Here is an 11,928-nt window from a genome sequence, read left to right as displayed (position 1 = left end):
ATATCGATGTTATTTTTTTTTTCAGAAATAAAAGATTGTTTTATACTGCTGTCCAGAAAAATTATTTTGTTTTGTTTGTTCGGAATAATTATTAATTTTTTTTTTAATATTACATAAAAAAGAGCAGAGATCTTATTAATGTTTTTAGCACTAATAAGGAAAATAATGATTAATAGGTAGATACTGTAGATAGAGCAGTATAACCTAAAATATATTACTGCAGTACATTAATGCAGTTTTATAAATATATTATAATGATGATGACATATTGTATTTGAATTATGTTATCTTCTCTATGTTTTCAAAAATTATTTATGTTTTATTGAAATGACACTATTAATATTTATTAAAAGATAAGTAAAAAACTCAAAATAAAAATAATTATTAAATAAGCAGAATTTTAGAGCAATGTTACTTTATTGGATACTAGAGGTCACTTAAAAAAGTGATTAAAATTTAGAAAGATAGTAACAAAATTTCAAATTTATTTTAAATCCTAAGTCAGTTTAAAGTTTGTCAGGTCTTATTAATTTCAAGATTTATTAAAAAAAACATTTCTTTTGAAAAGGAGAACGATATTTGTCCAAACAAAGATATCTTTGCTTTTAAAACTGTATTCGCTATTCTGTATTTATTACTTCTTTTCATCTATCAAGATTAATAGTATTGCCCATATGACTTTTGGTCAGAAGCAACTACCTTAATTAGTATGTTAATCAAAGTAATGTTAATCAAACTAAATATTAATTAGGATTTGATCTGTTTACTCATTTTATACTATTTTAATAAAATGAAATAAATCAGTTTTAATGTAAACAAGAAGTTAATTTTTCCTGATCTAAGTTTTAATTCCTTTTGCTTTGACTTTTAACTCTAAGAGGTGGAAATGTGCAATTATTTAATTTTAAAAAATGAAATTGAAAGTTAGTGTTAGATAAACTACAATCATATGCTATATCACTAAGCTCTTTTAATAAAATTATTAACTTTTTGCATCTTATTTTCCATTATTTAGGGACAATGTCAAATATTTCTAATTGTTTTTTTCTTCTTTTCTTTTAGTATAACGTATGTAAAAAAAAAATCGAAATAGTATTTCTGGTCCCTACATAAAACTAACGAAATATCTGCTCTTCGTGATAAAGAAAGAAAATAAACAATAAATCAGTACTGAGGGAAATCATGCAAATAACTGAAAGTTATGTTTTGAGTTGGAAAAAAATCTGAAATAATTCCTTTTTCATTTCCTTTTTATTTATAATTATCTGTTGCTCTTTAGGTGGCTTTAGGTTATTGGGATAACCGAAAAAGGCGTTAAAATTTCATAATATCAAGACTAAATTTAGTATCATTTTGCATAATGCTGTTGCACGAGTACAAATAATTTTCTCCAATACTTATCCTTTGTTTTATATTGAAACTGTACAGTACTGATACCGTTTTAATAGGTACCAAATAAACTAATATAATACTTTGCTATTATATAGTGTATTTGTTACATATTGAAACTGCATTAATATTCATAATGCCATTAGCTCCTATTTACAAAATTAATTAAGCATCATTGGCCTCAATTATGTCATGGCAATTTTGATGTTTTTCCAAAAGAAAATAGTAACATCTTTCCGTTACTTTTGCTTTTTAAAGCATAGTTTTTTTTTACTTCAATTATTACCTACTACTAAAACTAACTAAGCATGATTGGCGTCAATGATAATTTGGTAATTTTGTATGCTTTTGCTGTCGAATCAATAACATTTCTCCATTAATTTTACTCATCCATGCATAATGTTTTTTTCATCCAAATTCCGTTGATTTTAAGTTATTTAGTTTTATAGAAACACGTTTTCTAGCTCTATTTGAAAAAAAAAGTCAGATTAAAAAAATATTATTATACAGTTTTCATTGCCTTTAACTAATCACTAAATTAAGAAAACTAACATTAACAAGTAAGCATTAAAAAGCAAACATTATTTCCTGTTCGGCTTTTAACAGTATAAAATGCAAGTTTTTGAATTGAATGTTTGTGTTTTGAAAGGAAATGAATTATAACATAATGCCGAAAATAGGCATGAGTTGTTTTTTAAGTACAGTAAAACTTGTGTAAGTTGACCACTTGTGGTGCATTGTTTTAGTGGTCAACTTAGACAAGTGGCCAACTTATAGAGGGGGTGGGTCCTTGTTTACTTTTTCGCTGCTATAAATTTAATTTTTTTTTTTACTTGACTTAAAAAATTTATTCAGAAAATATGCAAATGAATATGTTAAGAAATGCGTTTAAACCTGAATGAACTTCAATTTGATACATATAATTCTAATATTTAACTAATTTTAAAAAAAAAAAATTTATTTCGTTAGTTATGCATGTGAAGCGTTTAATAAATATAATTTCTTAAAATATCAGAACACGAGAACATGCAATTTGAAAACTTTAACAAAATAAAATTATTTGAACACTTTAAAATTTATTTACTACCCTTAAAGATCAGAGACCATAAATAAAGGATCAAAGCATATTTCAGAGCATTCATTTATTCAAATGCTCACTAATGCGACTGGAAGAGCAACTTTTCAACTAACATACCTGTTTTCAATGAACGGATGAAAGAAATGGTCAAAAGCTGACCCCTTACAGTTTCCCCTGATGGTCAACTCGCAGAAGGATTTAGATTAGCTTTTTACACTATTTCACCAAATAAGTGAAATTTTAACACACATTGCCAAAATGACAGAAAATGTTCTGAATTTTTTTTTCTGGTCAACTTATGAGGGTTTTAGAATAGAATTCCATAATACTCCTAGACAAAATTGACTTATTTCAGTGGTCAACATACAAGATAGACAGGTGGTCAAGTTACGAAGGTTTTGCTTCTTTATATTGTATAGGAAAAAATCCGTTCTTGATAATTGAGGTCAACTTATGCAGGTGCCCAACTTACAAGGGTGGTCAACTTGGCAGGTTTCACTGTATCTTGAGATTAAAGATATTTAAATATATTATTTAGATAGGTAGAAAATCATTTCAGAAGTGAAAATACATTCCCCATGCATTTTTGTGCAATTTTTGCTAGGAAACGCACTTAACTACTGCTTTAAAACATATATTTAATTTCCAAACACATCAATAAAATTAATTTTTTATTTTAATAACACATTTTTACATAAATAATATAGCATACATGTTATCAATTTAACTTCAAATTTAATAGCTATCATGAAAAATTTAAAAAAAATTATCATAGCAATTATTGCTCTTATTTCAAAAAATTTAGTTCACTTTTTTGTATTTATACTAATATATTAATTTTATTTTTGAAAGTAAATTGGCTTTATTGATTTAAAAATTTATATACTAGATAATTTACTAAACATTTAATTTAAAACAAAAATGTTTTTTTTTACATAATCTTCAGAAATATTTTTAAAAAAAGCTGTTTTTTCACCTTAAGGTAAAAAAACAGTTTTAAACTAATTCTTAATTCTTAAACTTAAAGCTTAATTCTTAATGTAGTTTTTAAAATTTATTTGTTCTTTGGTTATTTACTCAACAAATACATTTATTTCATAAAATCGTTAAATTTCAATCGAACTACAAAGTTTCATACTTTTTAACAAAAATTAAAATGTTATAGTTAAAATAGTCAGAAAAGGACTATTGCAAGTATAATCATTATTTTTTTTTAAAAAAAGAAAGATTTTATTTGTATTTAATCTAAGAAATCCATTTTTAAAAGGAAATTAGTTTTGAAAATTTAAGATTTAGATAATTTTATTAAACATACAAAACATAAATATAATAATAAGTTTTTCATTAATCTACAGAAGCATCTTTTTTTTAAAAAAAGCTACAACTTAGATAACTAAAAAGACTAAGATAAGGAAAAAGTTTCAAACCAATGATATTTCTTAAAAATTAAATCTTGTTACAGTTTATGTTCATCATTTATTTCAAACGATCATTAAATTTCCATCCAACTTTAAATTTAATTTTTATCAAAAATACCAGACATTTAATTTCCCATTAAATATTTATCGAGCTTCGACACAGTTATCTAACAAAAAATATTTCTTTTTTGATATGGGACGCTTATAGTTCAGAAATGAATTTTTAAACGAATAAAAAAAAGCAGCGAAATATGTTTCAGCGCTCCCAACGTTCAGAATCGATGCATTTCGTCTAGTGACTACAGAACTCGTGAACCTTTCTAGGAGAGAAGTAGGTTCCTCTTTCCCTTTGAGGACTATGCGAATTTCAATCGGGGAATAAACTCGTGCTTCGATATTAATGTTAGAATTGCACGTCACAATTTTTTTTTCATTTGTTCGGTGAAAAGAAAAATCATTATTTTTTGGAATAAAAAAATTCCGAATTCTGATTTGGGAGTTGACATTTCTTTGGAAAGACACTGAAAAAAAGTTCTTGCCGTTTTATGATGTAATGTAAGTAGTTTTGGGTTTTGTTCATACGTAGAACTTTAAATAGTTATTTATTTTTTAATTTATTTTTAAATTTTTGTTGATTTTATTTCCGTTTTAGATATATAAAAAAAAATCAAGAAATTATATTGCATTATTAATTTTTGAATTATTCTTGCAAATAAATTTTTTGCCCCTCAGCAAGTTTAATCCAAAACTTTTTAACTGCTGCTTATTACTCAAAATGTTTTATTGCACTATTCAAACCAACTACTGTAGCTAAAAAAATCACTCATTTTAAAAAACGTAGAACTTTAAATAAAATTGATTTATTCTTAAATTTTTGTTGATTTCTTTTTTATTATAAATATTAAAAAAATCAAGAAATTATTGCATTATTAATTTTCTAATCATTCTTGCAAAGAAATTTTTTGTACCTCAGAAAAGTTTAGTACGAAACTTTTTAATTGCTGCTTATTACTCAAAATGTTTTATTGCACTACTCAAACCAACTACTCTAGCTAAAAAAATCACTCATTTTATCTTATTATTATTATTTAACTACTTTGTAAAACTATTTGCTTACGTGATTTTGCAATTTGGAAAAGTGTTTTAATGAAGATCTATAAGTATAATATTTCATACAGTAAAAAATATTTCAAAAACGCAAAAAAAATTCTTTTTGTCATTGTTGTTTCCAAGATTTAAAAAACAAATGGTTAATACAACATATATTTTTTCCAATGTAGAATTATAAGAATTAAAAAAAAGGTAATATTCAATTCGGTCACTTTATATTCAATTAATTAATTCAGTCAATTGATTAAGTGTGATGGATGTTACGAAGTAAAAATAAAGGAAGAAAGAGTTCATTCAAAGATTTTTCAAAATCGTTGTGGTGTTAAAATTATTAAAATTAAGTAGAGAAACACTCTTCGTTTGCTGCTGTATAATTGTCACTTCATTTTCTCTTAAAAAATAATTTGAGACTTAAAATTAAAATCCATCAAAGTAATGTTTTGATACATTTTTCCGAAAAGCATTAATCACTACTAATTACTTTGATACACTATCACAAAAGTAATTATTAAATTATAACGAAAACAACTTTCTTTGATAAGGTCTTATATCTTTACGTGATTAATAAAAATATATATTACTTTTCAGAGTAAATAAAATTTTTAAAAAAATATTTTCAGCCAAGAAGCATACCTTAGTGATTTTAGTAAAATTTAAACATGCTACGAATTTTATAAAATGAAGATAAATAATATTTTTTTTTTAAATTTTTCACATTTTTTCATATAAAAAGCAAAACAAAAAAGTAAGAACAGAAAAATACCCCCCCCCCCTCCATTACTGTTGCTTACGGTGGCATCACGTTTCCTTACTTAATACATATGGGACAGTTCTTTGAAATTGATAAATAAGAATATTTTAGTACTTTTTTTTTTAAGTGATTACTTAATACTTTTAATATTTTTGTATTGATACTTTCAATTATTTAAGTGTACCATTAAAAACATGTAACGATTATAACATGGAGAGAATATTTTCTGTGAATTCAAAGAATATTTTCTGTGAGAAGATTTGTCTCAAAATTTCGAATTTTTAAGTAAAAGCTTCAAATTCTGATTTAAGTTGAGTCAAAACTGTCACATTTTTGAGTCAATAAATGCTCCTTGCTTTTAAAACTTAGTTTTAATCTTCAAAATGCAAGTAAAATTCTCTGGAAACTTACAAAAATGCTGCCTCTTTTTATCGATACAATGGAGAACAAATGCAGCTCTTTGCTCAGTAGGTCACAACAATGCTAGCCAACTCTTCAGCGTCCACCGTGTGTAGTTAAATGCCCAATATCCCTAACGAACTAAATAATGGCATGTAGAACCTACTTAACAAATCTAAATCACAACTATCTGGCAAAATTGAAAAAAAAAATTTATATAAATTTTTTTAAATTTTGCCGAGAAAGCTAAGTCGGTCTTATGATGCCATATCTAGTTTCACGGTAACATACTCAAAGACTCCTTCACTGACTTACGCATCCATCCTATTTTGGCCAGTTCGTTTTGCTAACTACTCGCACTTTTCTGAAAATCTCAAGAAAGAAACTTTTAATAAAGAAAAACTAATTTTTCCTCCTATTAATTAGTAAAAGAATTTTCGTTTTAGTCTAGCCATTACACCATAAACGCATTTTTTTAATTTTTTAATGCTGATAGCGAAAAGCATTGGGAGAAAGAAAATTCTTGTAAAATTACTGTACTCTATAGTAATCACAGTAATGAAGAAAAAAAACATACGTTTGATTTACAAAAATCGAAGCTCACGTTATTTAAACCATTCGTTTTGTAATTTTTCCTCTTATATGATAACGGCTTAATAAATAAAGCAAATAAATAGCAATGGAGTAAATTTCAACGTATAAATGATTTTTATGCCATACTCTTAGATATCATGATAAAATTATCAAATTTTGAAACTAACAAACTTGATAACTAACAAATCAAACGCGCTTCAGCACTGCAGTAAGAACGTTCTATAAAATAAACTCCCTCTATTTGCGCTTTTACCTCAAATTGCTCTTCTGTTTTCATATTTTGTATTCTGGCAAACTTATTCCGAAAATATTTTAAATCATTCTTGAAAGTTTTCCAGTACATGTAAGTTCATTTGTATTCGCTACTCGCTTTACAGATTTCGTTTTGAGTTTTGTTCTGTTTTTTCTTTACATTTTATTTTCTGTTTTTAACGTGATATTTATTACTTAATGTATTATATTTTGCTTCAAAAAACTTTTTGAGTGCTCCTCACACGAATGTATTGATATATTTTGCTTTGGCTATAATGATGCAATATTAGAAAACACTTCTTTTTGCGGATATAATCGTGTGGGCTGATGAGGAGATTATATCTTTTTTTCCGGATTTTTTATTAATTTTTTTTAATTTTAATTATTTTTCATACTATTTTATTTCATTTAGTTTAAATAATTTCTTCTTCTCTTTTCATTATTCTGTAATTTTTTCAAATTTTCTCTATATTTTGAATAAATCAAAATCATTCTTAATCAAATCTATTAAATAAAGACAAATAAAATGATTAAGTATAATTTTCTTTCCATTTAATACATTTGAATGAAATCTCCCACCAAATAAAGAAATTACACGGAGAAAAACAAATTCTGATAAAATTACCATACAGTATGGTATTGACATTTTTATTAACAAAACAATAATTCTAGTAATAAAAACTGAAATATACGGTATTTAAACTATTCATTTGATAGTTTCTTCAGTTCAAATAGTAACAGTTTACCGAAAATTCTATTTTTTAAAAATCATGGTTCTTATTACCACACATTCAGTAAAAAATGAGTTAATCAAAAGTAAATTTAACCATATAAAAATTTTTAAGCCATGCTTTAAAGTTTCATGATGAATTTACCAACTTTTACCACACATAACAAATTTTATCGAAAACTGTACAACCAAATTTTATTGTTAATTTTACAAAAATTATTAGAAAACAGCATTGGAAAAAATTACCTAGCTTTTTGGTGTTCTCATGGAGTCAGAAACATGGCAAAATTTTACCATATTCAGGTAGTTAATGACTATACTTTTTTTCTTTATAAATACAGTGTTTAATAAAACAGCATAAAAAGGCTTAAAAATAACTGTAATTATACATTTTATTAAATAATATATCAGAGGTGGCCAACCAGCGGCTCGCGAGCCACATGCGGCTCGTTGAAGGATTATTTGTGGCTCTCGATAAATGTACCCGAGTTCCCTTTTAATTTTTGTGATATTATATTTTAAAAAGTTATTATCGTTCCGTATATGTTTCAAAATGTCTTTTAAATTACTGAGGACAAATATGAAAGACTAAGTGTAACGTTGTTCAATTCAAGGTGAGTTTTCCATTTCCAATATAATTATGACACAAAAAGCATCTGGAGAATTAGAATTAATAGAGATGCAAGAAGATCAAGCTTTACAATTAAAATATAAGTCGACGTCGATTACTGAATTTTGGAAATTTGAACCAGAATCGAAGTATTCTGAATTAAAAAAAGCTGATTGTAGAATTGTTTCTTCGGAACAACGTACTTATGTGAATCATTTTATTCCACTTTAAAATTTGTGAAATCCATAAACCGATCAGTATTAACTAACTAGCATTTGAAAAAATTACTGAGAAGTGCTGTCACCAATTATTCACTAAATTTTAAAGAATTATCAAGTAAAATAAATGTGTTTAATTTTTAATACTTAAACTCAATCCACATATTTTGTACTTTTGCTTAAATGTTCTCAATAAATATAATTTATGTAAAAAAAAATTTTTGAGACCTTTTTTGCATACCTTTTAAATGCGTTTTTAATTGCGGCTCGCAAAAAATTTCAAATTTTGAAAAATGGCTCGACTATCAAGGAGCTTGGCCACCCTTGTGATGTATTTTTCATTGCAGATTTAAAATGTTTTCGTTCTTTATTAAAAAAAAAAATATCCGAAATAACAACCTTTCGTTTTTTCTTTTCTTTTTGGAACTAATTTTGTGAATTTATGCGAAAAGAAGGAATGAAGTATGAATATTTAATCGAAAATTACTTAAAATGTATTATATATTAATATTATGCATTATATATTAATATTATAAATTATATATTAATATTATGTATTATATATTAATATTATGTATAATATCTGACTAGATTATCTGTTAACTAACTTTATATTTACACTTTCTTGAAAGTAGAGATAAGAAACTTGTGTCAGGAAAATAAAATTAAATTACAGAGTTGTTGGTTGTTCATGCTAGGATATGTTCAACAGTGTTGTTCGTGGTACAACATACCTAAATATAAATGCCTTTATTTTTTAGATAATTCACTTCGTATATAAGCTTTTCACAAGTCCTCTTTGAATTTCTCCTCTTACCCAGAATTGTCTCTGTAACTTCAGAGACTTCAGGGAGAATAATTTAGATTCAGGAATTTTCGCCTGAAAAGCCAAATCATTCAAATGTAAGTTGCTGATATATTCCGCGATATCCTATTGCCCTGCAGTACTTACAATTTGTAAGGTAATTTATCTTGCACTGGAAATGCCCTCAAACACATTTACTACTTTATTCCAATAGAAACAGCTGACGTATTTGCCATATTCGAATTCTGAGAGGGTAGGATAATCCTGGTTTCTATAGACCAACTCATCTATCTAAAAATAGGTATTTTGACCTGAGTTTTTAATGTTCTTTTACTTATAATTACTCAAAATATCTGATAAATTAACGATATACTCAGGAGAATTAAAGATCCTTTTGACGATTGTTTTAGAACAGTTTTAACCCAATTTCTTACTTGGCTTTCAAATAACAGAAGGAAAAGAAAAAAACGTTTAAAATATCACACCTCCCTTCCATTTCTTTTTAAAACTTAACTATTATTTCATTACTTCACTTAAAACGCATTTGCGAAATATATATAAATAGTGAAATTTTGATGTAATCAAATTCGAGTTAAAACTCATAAAATAAGTCTCGCCAATGGTTAACATAATTTACATTTAATTTTAATTGTAATGAACTAAACCCAAATTTTGTTTATAGTGTAAAAATCAAGCTAAAAGTTTGAGTTAAAAATCTTATGCAAATAAAGGTTAGTATTCAAGAAAATGAAAATTTTATGCTAATAATGTGAAGGAAAATGTGAAGGATTAAATTCTGTGTGAGATAAAATATTAATGTCAATGGAAAAGAAACCTTTTGAAACTTTTTTTTTCTCTCAGAGTTTTGTGCTTATTGCATATTTCATGCTACTTTAGATTTACTCAAGCATATGTCCTTTTAGTTTTATATGAAGTTATTTTTCATATAATAGTATAATGTATGTTGATAAAGTCAAAATAAGTTAAATTAAGAGGTATGATTTAATGTTTATAATAAAATTATCCCTCATACATGTTTGAGATAAAAAATTTTTAAGAAAAACGTGCTCATAAATAAATATCAGTCTGAAATAGTTAAGAAATATTTTTATTTAATCATATTATTTTTCGACCTGGATTGGATGTGATTTTCTTTTAAATATTCCTTAATTTTGAATTTTAACACTTAATTTTCATTTTAACATTCACTATGCATTTAGTAATTAATGTAGTCTTTTTATGCCCAGGAATAAGGGTATTAAAATTCATTTTTAGCTTAATTTGTATTCTATAAATAATTTTATAAATAAAATTAATATTTTGTTTAAAATGTAATTTTAAATTCTCTCTCATTTCGTATTTAAATAATATATACTAATTATATATTTATTTTTGTTTGTTTGTATTATATGATTTATCACAGTTATTAGTCATTATGAACGCTGATTTGTTAAATATAATTTAATTTGGCTGCAAAAAGTGCTTCACTGCCCAACATTATCTCTAAATTCTCAAAATTACTTGATTTAAGGAAGTGATGTATAGAAGACTCAAAATAATTACTTAACTTTAGCACATTTTATGTTAAATATTAATTTCATTTAAATAATGTATTTAAATTATATATTTATTTTCGTTTGTTTGTATTATATAATTTATCACAGTTATTAGTCATTATGAATATTGATTTGTTAAATATAATTTAATTTGGGTGCAAAAAGTGCTTCACTGCCCAACATTAACTCTAAATTCTCAAAATTACTTGATTTAAGAAAGTGGTGCATAGAAGACTCAAAATAATTATTTAACTTTAGCACATTTCATGTTAAATATTAATTTCAAAGTATTACACTTTATCAAAATGTGAACATACAATTGATGACATCTTAATCCCCCATCTATGTCCTTTATTTAAAAAAGACTATCTATTAAAATGAATGTTATATTTCCTAAGGTATTCAAGAATTAAATTATACATTATAAGTTTAAAATGCCTTTAACTGAACTATTCTTAGAAACCAATATTCTAAGAGGGGAAATGCATTTGACTGATGATATTTATTTGTGAGATGCCAAGATTTGTGTTGAAGGTCATTAATAAACTCGTATTTTTAAATCCGTAACTGAGGAGCAAACTGCAATTAATGCTGCCCTCGTAAAAGTGATGACTTTTCTCTGTTAGGCGTGGCATAGGCGATGAGCTGAGAAACATTACGTTTCGTTTAGATACAGCTACGTTTTGAAAGGGGCACTTAGTATTTAGAAATATATTCGATTGAATTAAAAATTTTAAATATTTTGTCCATGTTTAGTTTATTTGATAAAAGCTCAGAGATATTGCTTGTTCGATATAAATATTAAAAAATATTCCTGTAATATACTTTTAAATTTTATAAAATGGTGACACTTGGCAAGTGTTTAATTGATAATGTAACGTTTATAGATCTAGTAAAAGAGTGTTAAGTTTGTTTTATAGTTTGTTTATTGATTATTTTGTGTTCATTAGATATTTTTGTCAATGCAATCGACGTAAAATTATTTTGAAATTTAGTTTTAACTAAACAAATACTTATT

At 25.5% G+C, this 11,928-nt stretch overlaps 1 protein-coding gene across 1 annotated transcript in view; it reads left to right on the top strand.

The window, feature by feature from the left end:
• The first annotated feature begins 4,186 nt into the window (after nucleotides 1–4,186).
• The window catches only part of LOC107441971 (cell adhesion molecule 2), an 87,312-nt gene continuing 79,570 nt past the window's right edge, over nucleotides 4,187–11,928 (top strand). Inside the window, exon 1 of the mRNA XM_016055390.4 lies at nucleotides 4,187–4,440. The gene's annotated coding sequence lies outside the window, so the exon portion shown is untranslated. The remainder of the gene's footprint in view (nucleotides 4,441–11,928) is intronic.

This window comes from Parasteatoda tepidariorum, chromosome 3, assembly GCF_982258835.1.
Source record: "Parasteatoda tepidariorum strain Cologne lab strain chromosome 3, Ptep-v5.0, whole genome shotgun sequence".
NCBI lineage: Eukaryota > Metazoa > Arthropoda > Arachnida > Araneae > Theridiidae > Parasteatoda > Parasteatoda tepidariorum.
Note: the sequence above shows the minus strand (reverse complement) of the source record. Positions and strands in the feature narration are given on the sequence as shown.